Below are 18878 nucleotides of genomic sequence, written 5' to 3'. Positions count from 1 at the left end.
GTCGGGAATCAATTTGGAGTGGGCAAATCTACTGTGGGGGCTGCTGTGATCCAAGTTGCCAGGGCAATGAGAGACCTGGTGATATCAAGGGTAGTGACTCTGGGAAACGTGCAGACCATAGTGGATGGCTTTGCTGCAATGGGATTCCCAAACTGTGGTGGGGCGATAGACGGAACCCATATCCCTATCTTGGCACCGGAGCACCAAGCCACCGAGTACATAAACCGCAAGGGGTACTTTTCAATGCTGCTGCAAGCCCTGGTGGATCACAAGGGACGTTTCACTAACATCAACGTGGGATGGCCGGGAAAGGTACATGATGCTCGCGTCTTCAGGAACTCTGGTCTGTTTCAAAAGCTGGAGGAAGGGACTTTCTTCCCGGACCAGAAAATAACCGTTGGCGATGTTGAAATGCTTATCGTTATCCTTGGGGACCCAGCCTACCCCTTAATGCCATGGCTCATGAAGCCGTACACAGGCAGCCTGGACAGGAGTCAGGACCTGTTCAACTACAGGCTGAGCAAGTGCCGAATGGTGGTGAAATGTGCATTTGGGCGTTTAAAAGCGCGCTGGCGCAGCTTACTGACTCGCTCAGACCTTAGCGAAAAGAATATCCCCATTGTTATTGCTGCTTGCTGTGCGCTCCACAATATCTGTGAGAGTAAGGGGGAGACATTTATGGCGGGGTGGGAGGTTGAGGCAAATCGCCTGGCCGCTGATTACGCTACGGAGTTCAGCTAGCACTGATTCGTCTCCCCATATGGCGAGCAGATCCTGTACCTCCCGTTCGGTCCATGTTGGAGCTCTTTTGCGATCCTGGGACTGTATCATGGTTACCTGTGCTGATGAGCTCTGCGTGGTCACCTGTGCTCTCCACACTGGGCAAACAGGAAATGAAATTCAAAAGTTCGCGGGGCTTTTCCTGTCTACCTGGTCAGTGCATCTGAGTTGAGAGTGCTGTCCAGAGCGGTCACAATGAAGCACTGTGAGATAGCTCCCGGAGGCCAATAACATCGAATTCCGTCCACACTACCCCAAATCCGACCCGCAAAGGCCGATTTCAGCGCTAATCCCCTCGTCGGAGGTGGAGTAAAGAATCCGGTTTAAAGGGCTTTAAGTCGAAAAAAAGGGCTTCGTCGTGTGAACGTGTCCAGGCTTAATTCGATTTAACGCTGCTAAATTCGACCTAAACTCGTAGTGTAGACCAGGCCTCAGTTTCAGAGCTAGGAACAGAACCCAGGTTTTCTGCCACCCAGTCTTGTGCCTTAGCTACAATCCCATCCTTCCTCCCAAGCTTCCTTGCGACTTTGTCCTGATTCTGGGAACGGGAGACCCAGAGGGAAAGCTGCTCTGACAAATCTAACCCTGACTGTTGTGTGACTAAACTCTCAGCTCTAACTTGATGTGAACATGGAATAATACATTAATTCCTTTTGCGCTGGCTTGGAAGAGATGATTTTAGTCTGTATGCCTCTTCCTGGGTGGCATTGGGTTGCTTTCACTCTGTTTCCCATGTCTAGCTTCACCTGCCATTAGAGAGCCCCCTCTCACAGGTTGTAACCAGTTCTTATGTCCATCTCGTCCATCCAGTGACTCTGAGCTGAAAAGAGAACAAAGCCAGACCAAGAGCCACAAGACACCCGTGAAGGGTGCGCAGCTGTCTACTGAGACGAGTCCAGCCAACGGCAGCCCCTCTGAGGAGAAGGCGGTGCAATCCAGGTGAGAGGGGAAGACAGGCAGAGGGCCAATCCAGGTGAGGAGGGGAGCATGAGCACATAGGGAGGAGAAAGGAAGGCGAGAAGTGGGTGAGTGAGAAGGAAGGGGTTGAGATCAGTTTGTCTCAGCTCGATCATCCAAGTGGCTCTGGGTCCATCTGAGAAGCGTGGGGCTGTCCTGTGCTCTGTAACTACAGCCCCTGGCAATAGCAGCGAGACCAAACCGCAGCCAATTCCCAGCACACAGCTGTCTTCCACACCACGCTGAGTGTCTCTGGCCTGGTCCACACTTAAAATGTAGATCGACATGGCTACATCACTCAGGGGAGTGAAAAATGTCTCACCCCTAAGCGCCATAGCTATGCTGACCTAGCCCCTGATTAGATGCAGCCAGGTTGATGGAAGAATGCTTCTGTATACCTAGCCAGTGCTGCTCACGGAGGATGTTTAGCCGCTATGATGGGAGCCATGTGAGGACCTGAGCAAAGCCCATTGACATTAATAGAGATTCTTTCCATTGACTTCAATGGCAATGGAGCCAGTGATGGAACTGGGTAGAAAGAGAGAATATAGTAGGGCTGAAATTTGCCCACATCACAGCTCCATTCAGTGCAGGGGGAGCTGTCAGGGAACCAGTAGCAGCTCCCTGATCCTGCACCATCTGCCGTCTGCATAACTTAGCCCTGGTGTACACTATGATTTTAGGTCGAAATTAGCAGCGTTACCTCGATTTAAGCCTTGACCCGACCACACAACGAAGCCCTTTTTTTCGTCTTAAAGGGCTTGTAGTGGGGCGGCTGCCCCACTCCTGGTGAATTTAGGCTGCAGGAGGCCAGTGGGCCTGCACAGAAAGGGAGCCAATCATAGAAGGGCTTATTGGGAGCCAATCGGGGCCCAGATTGGAGGCAGCCAATCAGGGCCAGGCTCAGCCGTGTAAGAAGGCTGCCCAGGAAGGGAGCAGGCAGTCTGTCCCAGGCCTTCGACAGGGGAAGGTCTGTCTCCAGAGCAGGGAGACTAGCACCTGGGACAGCGCAGTGCTAGGCAGGCCCGGGGGAGCAGCAAGGTAACTCCAGCCTGGTGTCTGCCAGGCTGCAGGCCCTGAGGGGAAGGGCCTAGCTGGTGTGAGGGGCCGAAGGGGAAACGGCCCAGGGATGTGGACAGACGGAGGGAGAGAAGGAGGGCAGGACGGCTTCCACTAGAGGGTCCCTGGGTTGGGACCCAGAGTAGTGGGCGGGCCTGGGTCACCCCCTTCCCCCCTTGCAGTACACCCAGCCATTGGCCGTAGGGAGCGGCCATTATAGACCATGCCAGATCCCTGACAGGAGGGATTAGACTTTGGGGTGTGTGGTTGACCACGGTGGCTGGAGCATAGAGACTGCTGATCAATCCCCCCCCGGAAGGGGGTGTGGATGGACTGAGGGGCACTGCAGGAGGGCAGTGGTCCGGAAAAGGACGCCGCGAGCTGGTGAGCAACACGGGTCCACACGCCAACCAAGGGCAAGATGACAGCCGGGATACCACCAGGAGAGGGCGCTCCACTGGACTGAGCTAATTCCCAGAGACAACCAGCAGGAGGTGCCAGGTGGTGCGTCCCAACCCTGTTACAGGGCTCTTTAAATCGATTTCTTTAATCCACCTCCGACGAGGGGATTAGCGCTGAAACCGGCCTTTCCGGGTCGGATTTGGGGTAGTGGGGACGCAATTCGACGGTATTGGCCTCCGGGAGCTATCCCAGAGTGCTCCATTGTGACCGCTCTGGACAGCACTCTCAACTCAGATGCACTGGCCAGGTCGACAGGAGAAGGCCCGTGAAATTTTGAATTTCCTGTTTGCCCAGCGTGGTGGAGAGCCCAGGTGAACACGCAGAGCTCATCAGTACAGGTAACCACGATGGAGTCCCAGAATCGCAAAAGAGCTCCAGCATGGACCAAACAGGAGGTACGGGATCTGCTCGCCATATGGGGAGATGAATCAGTGCTAGCTGAACTCCGTAGCAGTAAACGAAATGGCAAAGTATTAGAAAAAGTCTCAAAGGGCATGAAGGACAGAGGCCATAACAGGGACGCACAGCAGTGCCACGTGAAAATTAAGGAGCTAAGGCAAGCCTACCACAAAACCAGAGAGGCAAACGGAAGGTCCAGGGCAGATCCGCAGACATGCCGCTTCTACGCAGAGCTGCATGCCATGCTAGGGGGTGCAGCCACCACTACCCCAACCCTGTGCTTTGACTCCATCAATGGAGAATCACGAAACACGGAAGCGGGTTTTGGGGACGAGGAAGATAGCTCACAGCAAGGAAGTGGAGAAACTGGTTTCCCCAACAGCCAGGAGACGTTTTTCACCCTGGACCTGGAACCAGTAACCCCCAAACCCACCCAAGGCGTGCTCCCAGACCCTGAGGGCACACAAGGCACCTCTGGTGAGTGTACCTTTGTAAATATTACACATGGTTTAAAAGCAAGCGTGTTTAATGATTAATTTGCCCTGGCATTCGTGGCCAGTACAGCTACTGGAAAAGTCTGTTAATGTGTATGGGGATGGAGCGGAAATCCTCCAGGGACACCTCCAGAAAGCTCTCCTTGATGTACTCCCAAAGCCTTTGCAAAAGGTTTCTGGGGAGGGCTGCCTTATTCCGTCCTCCATGGTAGGACACTTTACCACGCCAGACCAGTAGCACATAGTCTGGAATCATTGCATAACAAAGCATGGCAGCGTATGGGGTCCCGGTGTTTGCTGGCATGCAGACAACATCCATTCCTTATCTCTCTTTGTTATCCTCAGGAGAGTGATATTATTCATGGTCAACTGGTTGAAATAGGGTGATTTTATTAAGGGGACGTTCAGAAGTGCCCGTTCCTGCTCTGATGAACAGAAATGTTCCCCGCTGTTAGTGATCATCACAGAGAATTGGGTGTGGGGGGGAGGGGAGGGGGGTTAGTTGGGTTTGTGCTGCACGTTAACCCGGAAACCGCAGCCCCTCCTTTTAAATTGCAAACCCATTTTAAATGGCCAACCCAACGGCCGCTTGGTATGGGAAATGAGGGCGCTGCTGTTTGAAACCATTCCCACATGTTATGAAGGTTAAAAAAGCCAAAAGACTGTGCCTTACCATGGCTGCCTGCAAGCCGAATTCTGCTGCCTGGCACTGCGTGTGTGATCTCTCACACCAAACCGGCAGGCCCTCAATATAAGAGGAAAAATGCGACCTTGTAACGAAAGCACATGTGCTGTGTAATGTGAACAGTAAAATTTAACGTGAAAGAGTGTACCCATTGTTCTCTAAAACGTGTCTTTTTAACTACCACCTCTCCCTTCTCCACCAGCTGCAAATGTTTCTCCTTCGCAGAGGCTAGTGAAGATTAGAAGGCGAAAAAGGCGCACTCGGGATGACATATTCTCAGAACTCCAGATGTCCTCCCACGCTGACAGAGCACAGCAGAATGCGTGGAGGCAGACAATGTCAGAGTGCAGAAAAGCACAATATGAACGTGAGGAGAGGTGGCGGGCTGAATCGCGTGCTGAAGAGAGCAAGTGGCGGGCTGAAGAGGATAGGTGGCGTCAGCTTGCTGACAGAAGGCAAGAGTCGATGCTCCGGCTGCTGGAGCATCAAACTGATATGCTCCAGCGTATGGTTGAGCTGCAGGAAAGGCAGCAGGAGCAGAGACCGCCGCTACAGCCCCTGTGTAACCAACAGCCCTCCTCCCCAAGTTCCATAGCCTCCTCACCCAGACGCCCAAGAACGCGGTGGGGGGGCCTCCGGCCACCCAGCCACTCCACCCCAGAGGATTGCCCAAGCAACAGAAGGCTGGCCTTCAATAGGTTTTAAAGTTTTAAAGTGCAGTGTGTCCTTGTCCTTATCACCTCCCCCACCCCACCTGGCGCTTCCCTCCTCCTCCACCCCTCCTGGGCTACCTTGGCAGTTATCCCCCTATTTGTGTGACGAATTAATAAAGAATGCATGAATGTGAAGTAACAATGACTTTATTGCCTCTGCAAGCGGTGATCGAAGGGGGGAGGGGAGGGTGGTTAGCTTACAGGGATGTAGAGTGAACCGGGGTGGTGGGCGGGGGGGTCATCAAGGAGAAACAAACAGAACTTTCACACCGTAGCCTGGCCAGTCCTGAAATTGGTTTTCAAAGCTTCTCTGATGCGCACCGCGCCCTGCTGTGCTCTTCTAACCGCCCTGGTGTCTGGCTGCGCGTAATCAGCGGCCAGGCGATTTGCCTCAACCTCCCACCCCACCATAAATGTCTCCCCCTTACTCTCACAGATATTGTGGAGCGCACAGCAAGCAGTAATAATAATGGGAAGATTGGCTTCGCTGAGGTGTATCCGAGTCAGTAAACTGCGCCAGCGCGCTTTTAAACGTCCAAATGCACATTCTACCACCATTCGGCACTTGCTCAGCCTATAGTTGAACAGGTCCTGACTACTGTCCAGGCTGCCTGTGTACGGCTTCATGAGCCATGGCATTAAGGGGTAGGCTGGGTCCCCAAGGATAACTATAGGCATTTCAACATCCCCAACGGTTATTTTCTGGTCTGGGAAGAAAGTCCCTTCCTGCAGCTTTTGAAACAGACCAGAGTTCCTGAAGATGCGAGCATCATGCACGTTTCCTGGCCATCCCACGTTGATGTTCCTTGTGATCCACCAGTGCTTGCAGCAGCATTGAAAAGTACCCCTTGCGGTTTATGTACTCGGTGGCTTGGTGCTCCGGTGACAAGATAGGGATATGGGTTCCGTCTATCGCCGCACCACAGTTAGGGAATCCCATTGCAGCAAAGCCATCCACTATGACCTGCACGTTTCCCAGAGTCACTACCCTTGATACCAGCAGCTCTTTGATTGCTTTGGCTACTTGGATCACAGCAGCCCCCACAGTAGATTTACCCACTCCAAATTGATTCCCGACTGACCGGTAGCTGTCTGGCGTTGCAAGCTTCCACAGGGCTATCACCACTCGCTTCTCAACTGTGAGGGCTGCTCTCATCTTGGTATTCTTGCACTTCAGAGCAGGGGAAAGCAACTCACAACGTTCCATGAAAGTGCCCTTACACATGCGAAAGTTTCGCAGCCACTGGGAATCGTCCCACACCTGCAACACGATGCGGTCCCACCAGTCTGTGCTTGTTTCCCGGGCCCAGAATCGGCGTTCCACGGCATGAACCTGCCCCAGTAACACCATGATTTGCACATTGCTGGGGTCTGTACTTTGTGAGAGGTCTCTGTCCATGTCAATTTCCTCATCGCTCTCGTCGCCGCGCTGCCGTCGCCTCCTCGCCTGGTTTTGCCTTGGCAGGTTCTGGTCCTGCATATACTCCAGGACAATGCGCGTGGTGTTCATAGTGCTCATAATTGCCGCGGTGATCTGAGCGGGCTCCATGATCCCAGTGCTATGGCGTCTGGGCTGAAAAAAGGCGCGAAACGATTGTCTGCCGTTGCTTTCACGGCAGGGAGGGTGGGGCCTGACGACATGTACCTAGAATCACCCGCAACACTGTTTTTGCCCCATCAGGCATTGGGATCTCAACCCAGAATTCCAATGGGCGGCAGAAACTGCAGGAACTGTGGGATAGCTACCACAGTGCAACGCACCGGAAGTCGACGCTAACCTCGGTACTGTGGACGCAGTCCGCCGATTTAATGCACTTAGAGCATTTTGTGTGGGGACACACACAATCGACCTTATAAAAATGATTTCTAAACAACCGACTTCTATAAATTCGACCTAATTTTGTAGTGTAGACATACCCTTAGAGGAGCTCCTCAACGGCTCTAATTTAGACCACGTGCATAAGATTCCTAACATCAATGAAGGATTGCTATATCAGAGCTCCCCGCACAGCACCAGAGAGTGCAGGGAGGGTTCCACAGGAGCCATCTCTGCCTGGAGAGAGTTCCACTGGCACAAAGGGATTTCTCCTCTGGCCGTATGGGGCCAGAATATGGCCTCTTTGTGTTGCCCAAGTGGTACAACGTGGCTATAGTGTACTGCAGTATCCAGCTCACCAGGGAAGAGGCGAATGGCTAAATAGGGCTTCAGTGTGTAAGTAGTTAATCCTGGGGGAATTTTGCACTAAAATGTTAAATATTCTGTGCACAATATTTTAAAATTTTGCATATTTTATTTTTCAAAATAATACAATATAATCACACCAGTTTTAATTATTTTGGTAATTTATTTCAGAATACCTGTCAGCAAGTACGTCTGTAACAATACAGACAACAACAACAAAAAGATTCAGGAAATGTTTTTTGACAAATACATTCTTTACCGGGCATATTAATACAGAACTTTGATAATAATTCATTTAAACTACAATACAGAAATGTATCTTCTGCACCCTTGAGGAGCAGTGCAAAGGCTTGAGGATGACAGGGGTAATGGAGGAGCTGAGGGAGAGGGATTACTGCAGGGGTCTCAAACTCAAATGACCACGAGGGCCACATGAGGGCTAGTTCATTGGCCCAAGGGCCGCATCACTGACACACACCCCCTCGCTGCCCCTGGCCCTACCCCCACTCCACCCCTTCCATGAGGCCCCGCCTCTTCCCACCCCTTCCCCGCCCTCATTCCAACCCCTTCCCCGAAGTCCCCACCCCAACTCCGCCCCCTCCCTGCCCCCAGAGGGTGCATGAGGAGTGTGGCGGGGGCTCAGGGCAGGGAGTTGGGGTGCAGCAGTGGGTTGGGGTGCAGGCAGGGGGCTCAGGGTGCAGAAGGGTTGTGGGATGCAGCAGGGGCTCAGGGCAGGGGGTTGGAGTGCAGCACGGGGTTGGGGTTCAGGCAGGGGGCTCAGGGCAGGGGATTGGGCTGCAGAAGGGGTGTGGAATGCAGCAGGGAGTTGAGGTGCAGGCAGGGGGCTCAGGGCAGGGGATTGGGGTACAGAAGGGGTGTGGGATGCAGCAGGGGGCTCAGGGCAGGGAGTTGGGGTGCAGAAGGGGTGTGGGGTGCAGCAGGGGGCTCAGGGCAGGGAGTTGGGGGTGGGGTGCAGGAGAGCTTCGGGCTCCGGGGTGGCAGTGGTGCACACCGGGGCTGGGGCCAGGGCAGGCTGCCAGCCCTAGCCCCGGCTCCGCTCCGGGAAGTAGCTGGAACCATGTCTCTGCGGCCCCTGGGGGAGGGGGACGCAGGGCTCCGCACGCTGCTTACCGCTCCTCCAGGTACCTCCCCTGAAACTCCCATTGGCCGCGGTTCCCCATTCCCGGCCAATGGGAGCTGCGGGGGGCCGTGCCAGGAAGCCAGGGCAACACACGGACAGAGCCCTCTGCTTCTCCCCCCGCCACTCCCCCCCCCGGCCGCAGGGACGTGATGCCATCCGGTGCGGGGCTCGAGGGGGGAAATCCCGCGGGTGTAGTTTGCCCACCCCTGGCCTGGAGGTAGGCCGGGGGGGTGGGGGCGGGCACGGGCCGCTCGGGGGGCCGCAAGAAATAGCCCCGCGGGCCGTGTGTTTGAGACCCCTGGATTACTGGGAAGGAGCCTGGGAGTGAATCTGTAGGGTTGCCGGATGTGGGTGGGAGAAATATGGAACTAGAAACTTACATTTTATCTAAATAAAAGCTAAAATTGTCCTGTGATCACTTGACTCCGGGAGCTGGGGCTTTAAGAAAAACACCAAATATCATGAGACTCTCAATAAAATCACAAGGGCTGACAATGGTGCCTGTGCTTAAACACATGCATAGTCCAATAGAAGTCAATGGGCTTACTCATATGCTTAAAAAGAAGCATATGCTTAAGTCTCTTCTTGAACTGCGGCCTTACATAACACCAGGGAATTAATTATAGACCCTAACTCTGTCTTTCCAGACTTTCTAATGTTTTTATTACATAGGGAGGTATAAAAGCATTTCCTTTGGAATTGGCTGAATTAAGTGTGAACAGTCTTCCATCCTCAACTATCTCTTCATGATGATATTTTTTTGTGGGGGTTATGGGAGAAAGAAACCCCAAAATATACACCCAAACACATACCAAGTAAGTATTAACATGCACAGTCACGGCTCTTCTGCCTTTTTCATTTCTAGATGTTTTTATGACTTCAATTCTATACTGAAAGTCTATTAATGTCTGTTTTACAGGGGCTGCTGAAACTAAGTAACAATTTGCTACCAGCGGAGAACAAGTTCTGGAGGCATTAATCAAAGCACAGCAGAAAATAATGGTAAATTATATATTTAATTTTCACTCCCCCTTCCTCTCCCTGCAGCATTTTAATTTTACCATTAGAGGGACACCATCTACTCAAAAATCATGCTTGTGTCTGAAAACTTTCTACCTACAAGTAATCTCTAAAATCACTGGAAATAAAAAGATTATTTCCCTCTAAATCTTTCTTTTTCCTTCAGTTTCTTTACTTTATGCATTTGAGAGCACTCTGTTAATAGTTATTTAAGGCCAGATTTTCAAAGGTGTGTAAGTGTGTAGTGGGATTTTCAAAAGTGCCTAACTAAGTAGGATAGATATCAGACTCCCATTGAAATCAAATGTAGAGCACCTGAACTTTTCACTCATTTTAAAGATTGACTGAACTTGTTGATGGTGTCCCTTTAAGGTTTAAAGGAAGTAATGGTTCTGATCAAATAAGTTACACATTGATGTGTGTTTTTTTCTGTAGCCATTATGATACCAATAGCTAGGGAGATGGAGACAGGAAAAAAAAAATCAGAGGAGCAAGAAAAAGAGCATCAAGAGCACATTGCATAATGGAGTGTGTGTTCCTTCGCAGACGACTCTCATCTCCTTCTGTAAGTACCGTCATCCCAATCTGATGGCAATACATGTGTGCAATATACAGTATTGCAAAGTGTTGAGCAGCCTCAACTTGCACTTGCAAAGTAAGCTGCATAGCCTACATCTTACATAATGAAAATGGCAGATCGTCAGTGATTTTTAACATCTATTTTCTTCACCAAAATGGCAATTTTGCTATTTTCTAACTTCTTTTTCTTTTCAGGACAGTCTATCACAGACCAACAACAACAAAAGTGAAGTGGCTGCAAGATTTACATTGGAAGGTGGATAATGCAGACAGAACATTTTAAATTAGATCAAACATAAATGTATAAAGAATGAGGAGTACTTGTGGCACCTTAGAGACTAACAAATTTATTTGAGCATAAGCTTTCCTGGGCTAAAACCCACTTCATTGGATGCATGCAGTGGAAAATACAGTAGGAAGATATATATACACAGACATTTGATTTGTGTCCATTTATTCTTTTGCGTAGAGACTGTTCGGTTTGGCCAATGTACATGGCAGAGGGGCATTGCTGGCACATGATGGCATATATCACATTGCTAGATGTGCAGGTGAACGAGCCTCTGATAGTGTGGCTGATGTGATTAGGTCCTATGATGGTGTCACCATCAACCACACTATCAGAGGCTCGTTCACCTGCACATCTAGCAATGTGATATTGCCATCATGTGCCAGCAATGCCCCTCTGCCATGTACATTGGCCAAACCGAACAGTCTGTACGCAAAAGAACAAATGGACACAAATCAAAGAATTATAAAATCCAAAAACCAGTCGGAGAACACTTCAACCTCCCTGGTCACTCAATAACAGACTTCAAAGTCGCAATACTCCAACAACAAAACTTCAAAAACAGACTCCAACGAGAAACTGCAAAATTGGAATTAATCTGCAAACTGGACACTATTATATTAGGCTTGAATAAAGCCTGGGAGTGGATGGGTCATTACACAAGGTAAAAACTATTTACCCATGCTAATTTCCCCCACCACCACCACACTGTTACTCACACCTTCTTGTCAACTGTTGGAAATGGGCCATCCTGATTTTCACTACAAAAGTTTTTTTTTCTCCTACTGATAATAGCCCACCTTAATTGATTACTCTTGTTATAGTTAGTATGGCAACACCCATTTTTTCATGTTCTCTGTGTATATATGTCTTCCTACTGTATTTTCCACTTCATGCATCCAATGAAGTGGGTTTTAGCCCACGAAAGCTTATGCTTAAATAAATTTGTTAGTCTCTAAGGTGCCACAAGTACTCCTCATTCTTTTTGCTGATGCAGACTAACGCGGCTACCACTCTGAAACTTGGTGTATGTGACCAAGCTTTCTCTATGTTTAAAAATATTAGATTAATGTGATTACGACTGCTTCCTTTTTTCTTAACTGTATTATACCTTTTTGCAATACAGTGTGTTTAAAGACTTTTTATTGTTGGTAAATAATACAATTTAATCATGTTTGTAACATAGGATAATTGTATTTATTCACACTATAAATGATGGCAACCTGTAGTTATTTTGCGTGGTGTGGAGTAGGTATTTAAGATAACTGTCAAACAGTACAGAAATAAAATCATTTTCCCTCTTATTTAATGACCAGAGTGGATTTTTCTAAAGGTTTTTAATGCTCTATATTTTTATCATACAAACTATGGACTTATTCAAGAGCAGCTTGGTTCTACTGACCTAGTCAAGTTTTATTATTATTTGTATTATCGTAGTGCCTTGGAATCTTAGGATGACCGCATTCAGGGGGTGTCTTACCAAATACATCCACACTGCATTGTAGGTCTTAAATTTTCTGTTTACATCTCTATTACAAACCGTCAGAGCTTTGAAATTGTAGAGTGATGCTTTCTCCTTCGGTCTTATTGTTTTGTCCATCTTTTTACTTTAATTAAAAATTGGGAAATTTGATATAAAAAAAGCCATTAGGAGAATGGTATTGGTCGCACGGTTATGGCCAAATGTTCAAAATGTTTATGAGGGGCTCGGGAGCTGCTGAGTCCTCGTGAAAAACTGACCACTAAGGCCTAATTTTCAGAAGCACTGAGCACTTGAGATTCTAGTTGAAATTCAGGAGAGCAGACTGTGCTCCTCTCCTCTAGAAATCCATGACCACGAGTGCTCAGAAGTCAGGCAAATGTTAAAGGATGCACATGTAACCTTAACTTTGCCCTCTTGTGCAACTATTTTCCAATGTAGTCTATTAACTGTATGAACACATGCTATTTCAAAATATAGTGTTGTACAATTTCTTTTTCCTTGCCATGTTAGACACACACATGTAGGATCTTGCAGTGTGTAATAGTTTTTGTATGCCAGACAAACTGAAGTTACTTATATGGAAACATGAGCACAGAGACCCAACAATTGTAACATTGTACAAGTTGTCCTCTGCTAGCTTGCTATCTGGTGAGTCTTGGAGCCTCCCACGGGGCAGGAAGGCATTGAGCTCAGCTGTATCTAGCACACCTGCTGTATATTTAGGCTTGGAAAGATTAGATTTTTATTGTTCAATGTCAATAAACATCCGTTTCATCATACATACACACAGACAAATGAAAAAAATATCCATTGAAAATTTACAGAAAGGTAAACCACGAAAAATGCTGCCCAGCCACTCCCAGTCTCTATTCAAGCCCAAGTTAATGGTATCTAGTTTGCATATTAATTCAAGTTCATAGAGACTAGGAGTGGCTGGGTCATTACACAAATTGAGTCTATTTCCCCATGATAAGTATCCTCACACCTTCTTGTCAACTGTCTGAAATGGGCCATCTTGATTATCACTACAAAAGTTTTTTTTCTCCTGCTGATAATAGCTCATCTTAATTAATTAGCCTCTTAGAGTTGGTATGGCAACTTCCACCTTTTCATGTTCTCTCTGGGTATATATATCTTCTTACTATATGTTCCATTCTATGCATCTGATGAAGTGGCCTGTAGCCCATGAAAGCTTATGCTCAAATAAATTTGTTAGTCTCTAAGGTGCCACAAGTACTCCTGTTCTTTTTGCAGATACAGACTAACATGGCTGCTACTCTGAAACGTGTTTTTATAGTTACAGTAGAACCTCAAAGTTATGAACACCAGAGTTATGAACTGACCAGTCACCTCATTTGGAACCGGAAGTACTCAATCAGGCCGCAGTAGAGACCAAAAAAAAAGGAAATACAGTACAGTACTGTGTTAAATGTAAACTGTTAAAAAAATAAATGGAAAGCAGCATTTTTCTTCAGCATAGTAAAGTTTCAAAGCTGCATTAAATCAATGTTCACTTGTAAACTTTTGAAAGAACCATAACGTTTTGTTCAGAGTTACGAACATTTCAGAGTTACGTACAACCTCCGTTCCCGAGGTGTTGGTAACTTTGAGGTTCTACTGTGTAAAACTTTAACTTTTGAACCCTAGTGACTCCAGCAGCCTGGGGTGAGCTGGAGAAAAAGTCCTGTATCCTTTGGGCAGGGGTACCCTTTAACAGAAAGGGGGGGGGGGGGTGTACCCAGCCTACAACTAAAGCCTAGTGGTCCAGGGAAACATCCTCAAAGATATTTAGGTGCCTATCTCCCATTGATTTCAATGGGACTTAGGCATTTAAAGATCTTTGAGGATCTGAGCACTGGCCTCTACATCAACCTGACCTTCAAGACATGAAATTTGTAGTGCTGGGCCAAACTTGAGCTCTTCCTGGTGCCTGGGAGGCGTCACTGTGTCCATGTGGGTGTCAGTGAGGCTTGGAGGTCCAGGAAGATATCAGAGCAATTTTAGTGTGACCACCCTGAATTCTCCTTTGACCAGGGTTTGCTTTGGGTCCTTGAGTTCCAGGGCAGACCAGAGCCATCCTGCCCTCTTGGATTCAGAGGTGCTTGGAATGAAACCCTGTCACTCAGTGCCACAGCCTCAGTGGCTTTTTGGCAGGATTGACCAGACTTCCCTGGGTGCCCAGGGATGCTCTCATCTGGGGCAATCTGGAGCTTTGGCGGGAAGTCTGATCTCATAGGGAGGACTTGGGTGTCTGGGGTGAACAAAGGGGGAAAGACTCCTGGTGTCTCTCTCGAGGGCATTGAGCTGGCCGAATGCTCTGGATCCCTTTCCAACGCTCATCTGGTGCTTGCTAGAAAAAGGACTCAGGAACTGTACAAAAATGAGGGGGTTAGTTAAACAGAAGTTAAAAGGTACAGTGACTAAAGTGAAATCCCTGCAAGCTGCATGGGCGCTTTTTAAAGACACCATAATAGAGGCCCAACTGAAATGTATACCCCAAATTTAGAAACACGGTAAAAGAACTAAAAAAGAGCCACCGTGGCTTAACAACCATGTTAAAGAAGCAGTGAGAGATAAAAAGACTTCCTTTAAAAAGTGGAAGTCAAATCCTAGTGAGGCAAATAGAAAGGAGCATAAATACTGCCAAATTAAGTGCAAAAATGTAATAAGAAAAGCCAAAGAGGAGTTTGAAGAACGGCTAGCCAAAAACTCCAAAGGTAATAACAAAGTGTTTTTTAAGTACATCAGAAGCAGGAAGCCTGCTAAACAACCAGTGGGGCCCCTGGATAATCGAGATACAAAAGGAGCGCTTAAAGACGATACAGTCATTGCAGAGAAACTAAATGGATTCTTTGCTTCAGTCTTCACGGCTGAGGATGTTAGGGAGATTCCCAAACCTGAGCCGGCTTTTGTAGGTGACAAATCTGAGGAACTGTCACAGATTGAAGTGTCACTAGAGGAGGTTTTGGAATTAATTGATAAACTTAACATTAACAAGTCACCGGGACCAGATGGCATTCACCCAAGAGTTCTGAAAGAACTCAAATGTGAAGTTGCGGAACTATTAATTATGGTTTGTAACCTGTCCTTTAAATTGGCATCTGTACCCAATGACTGGAAGATAGCTAATGTAACGCCAATATTTAAAAAGGGCTCTAGAAGTGATCCCGGCAATTACAGACCGGTAAGTCTAACGTCGGTACCGGGCAAATTAGTTGAAACAATAGTAAAGAATAAAATTGTCAGACACATAGAAGAACATAAACTGTTGAACAATAGTCAACATGGTTTCTGTAAAGGGAAATCGTGTCTTACTAATCTGTTAGAGTTCTTTGAAGGGGTCAACAAACATGTGGACAAGGGGGATCCAGTGGACATAGTGTACTTAGATTTCCAGAAAGCCTTTGACAAGGTCCCTCACCAAAGGCTCTTACGTAAATTAAGCTGTCATGGGATAAAAGGGAAGGTCCTTTCATGGATTGAGAACTGGTTAAAAGACAGGGAACAAAGGGTAGGAATTAATGGTAAATTCTCAGAATGGAGAGGGGTAACTAGTGGTGTTCCCCAAAAGTCAGTCCTCTGACCAATCCTATTCAACTTATTCATAAATGATCTGGAGAAAGGGGTAAACAGTGAGGTGGCAAAGTTTGCAGATGATACTAAACTGCTCAAGATAGTTAAGACCAAAGCAGACTGTGAAGAACTTCAAAAAGATCTCACAAAACTAAGTGATTGGGCAGCAAAATGGCAAATGAAATTTAATGTGGATAAATGTAAAGTAATGCACATTGGAAAAAATAACCCCAACTACACATACAATATGATGGGGGCTAATTTAGCTACAAGAAGTCAGGAAAAAGATCTTGGAGTCATCGTGGATAGTTCTCTGAAGATGTCCACGCAGTGTGCAGAGGCGGTCAAAAAAGCAAACAGGATGTTAGGAATCATTAAAAAGGGGATAGAGAATAAGACTGAGAATATATTATTGCCCTTATATAAATCGGTGGTACGCCCACATCCGAATACTGCGTACAGATGTGGTCTCCTCATCTCAAAAAAGATATACTGGCACTAGAAAAGGTTCAGAAAAGGGCAACTAAAATGATTAGGGGTTTGGAACGGGTCCCGTATGAGGAGAGATTAAAGAGGCTAGGACTCTTCAGCTTGGAAAAGAGGAGACTAAGGGGGGATATGATAGAGGTATATAAAATCATCAGTGATGTGGAGAAAGTGGATAAGGAAAAGTTATTTATTTGTTCCCATAATACAAGAACTAGGGGTCACCAAATGAAATTAATAGGCAGCAGGTTTAAAATAAATAAAAGGAAGTTCTTCACGCAACGCACAGTCAACTTGTGGAACTCCTTCCCTGAGGAGTTTGTGAAGGCTAGGACTATAACAGCGTTTAAAAGAGAACTGGATAAATTCATGGTGGTTAAGTCCATTAATGGCTATTAGCCAGGATGGGTAAGGAATGGTGTCCCTAGCCTCTGTTTGTCAGAGGGTGGAGATGGATGGCAGCAGAGAGATCACTTGATCATTGCCTGTTAGGTTCACTCCCTCTGGGGCACCTGGCATTGGCCACTGTCGGTAGACAGGATACTGGGCTAGATGGACCTTTGGTCTGACCCAGTACGGCTGTTCTTATGTTCTCATGTACTTATGGGACGCTTCGTCTTCCTGTGACGAGGCCACATGAGTCCTGAGAAGGGGCTATTGGGAACCCTTGGATTCTGCCAGCTACATGAGACCTGGCACCAGAAGCCCTTCCTGTAGGAGGCTGGTAGCTGGAGATCCCTGCCCCAGAGAAGGCCAGGCAGCCTTAATCTCCTATGCCTTCTCGCAGTGAGGGGATGAGGGAGATGTTCGTAGCGCAGATGGGGAAGGGTGTATAGAAAAGGAAAACACAGGCCAGGGGAAAGGGAGACAGCATGGGGAGAAAGGAGGAGGAGAGACACGCCTCTCTCCGGGAGCACCCAATCAGTGTGTTTCTTTCTTCGCAGCCGCAAGAAGCGGGGACAGCCAAGCAACAAGGATGTGGCCCAGATCGGCCCCAAGAGAATCAGGTAGGAACCTGGCCTGGAACCCTGGCCATGACTCTGCTGGCTGCCCTGCCCTAGAGCCCTTATGGTAGCAGAGCTGGGCTGCAAACCAGTCCCTCGTATCCCTGCTCCCCACGGCTGGACTCCCCACTCCACTGAGCGACTGGTGGTGCCTCCTGCGACGGGCAGTAGTTGGGGAGGGGCGGGATCTCCCTCTCTGTCTGGATTGGCCTCTTGGTGGGGGTGGCAGCGCCATTCCAGTTGGACTTAGAGGGGAGGAAAAGCCCCATTAGCCCCAGAGCCACACACCGGGGGCTGCTTCCCACAGCCCGTTACCTACTGTACTTTTCAATGGCCCCAGTGATGGGCAATCCTCTTGCCATTTGGTCTCCTGTCCATTCCCCCTTGCAACCACCCCTCTCTGTCCCTGCATACGCTCACAACCTAGTGATTCTCCCTGGCGTTTCTTGCATCCCCACCGCCGCATCAGTTGGCGTCTTCCACAGGGCGTGCGACCCACCCCTTAGCGCCCCCACCCGCACACCTTCCCCGTTGCTAGTGGTGTGTTTTGTCCAATCTGTCCACCATCCCACCCCCAATACTTTACACAGCTAACCAAGAGACCAGAGCAGATGGGCACAGATGGGAGAAAAGAGGTTGGAAAGGAGATGGAGAGCCAGTGAGGCAGGGAGATGAAGGGGGCTTTATCTAGACATCACAAGCCACAGAGGAGAGGTGACGAAGGCAGCTGGTGCGCAGGGAAAGATCCAGGGAGGTGGCTGCAGAGCAGAGGACACGGCTCTTGCCCCTGCAGCGGGGAGATGGAGAGGAGAGGACAGAGGGAAGGTCCACAAGGGAGGGTTTGAGAACTGAGGGGCTGCTGAACTGCATCCGGGCTCCTCTCTGCAGGAAGGCAACCAAGCGCGAGATGCTCCTGTGCGACTTCGAGGGCTGCGGCAAGATCTTCTCCAACCGCCAGTACCTGAATGTGAGTGACACGGTGACCTGTGGGGAAGGGCACCTGACCCGCCCCCAGGCATCGCCTGGTACGCAGTGGGATACATGGCCCAATACCATTATGGTCCTGGTATCAGCCCAGCTGTGGGCTTAACAATCAGTTCAGTGTGACCCACCGGTGAACGTATGTTACAGGTCCCTCTCTGTGCCTGATCCACAGACAATATGAGTCTGCGATGGTATTACCATAGTTCAAGCTGTAGCTACTCGTGCTTTTAATTCCGTTTCAATCCCTGGCCCAAATGGGAGCTGTCGCATATGCCCCAGTCGCTCCCATCTGACTGGCTGTTCAATGAAACGAGTCCGTGTGTCCTCAGTTCCCAGCAGGACAAGATTCTATATCAGGGCTAAGGCCCCGACCCAGAGCCAATCGACATCCATGGTGAGATTCCCACTGATTGCAGTCGACTTTGGAACATGATCCAGTCGGCCATCTGTGCTGCAGCCTCCACAGAAAGGCTGGGGGCGGAATGGGCCATAGAGATATGGCTTTCCTCTGCCATCCCACAGAGAGAGCTGAGTGGCACCAGGGAGCCCCCCTGTTTTGAAGCTGCTGGTCCAGCCCCAAAGCCAAAT

At 48.6% G+C, this 18878-nt stretch overlaps 2 long non-coding RNA genes across 2 annotated transcripts; both read left to right on the top strand.

Moving 5' to 3' along the window:
- The first annotated feature begins 1360 nt into the window (after positions 1-1360).
- On the top strand, positions 1361-18278 carry LOC113405720. Its single transcript, XR_003369549.2, has 3 exons — positions 1361-1719; positions 17247-17309; positions 18195-18278. It is a non-coding gene; the product is annotated as an uncharacterized LOC113405720 (long non-coding RNA).
- LOC112124561 lies at positions 9247-10802 on the top strand. The gene is made up of 4 exons (XR_003369550.2): positions 9247-9687; positions 9792-9874; positions 10328-10457; positions 10667-10802. It is a non-coding gene; the product is annotated as an uncharacterized LOC112124561 (long non-coding RNA).
- Positions 18279-18878: the final 600 nt, after the last annotated feature.

The sequence above is a fragment of the Terrapene carolina genome, unplaced genomic scaffold (assembly GCF_002925995.2).
Source record: "Terrapene carolina triunguis isolate 2854851 unplaced genomic scaffold, T_m_triunguis-2.0 Scaffold50184, whole genome shotgun sequence".
Taxonomy (NCBI): domain Eukaryota; kingdom Metazoa; phylum Chordata; order Testudines; family Emydidae; genus Terrapene; species Terrapene triunguis.
Note: the sequence above shows the minus strand (reverse complement) of the source record. Positions and strands in the feature narration are given on the sequence as shown.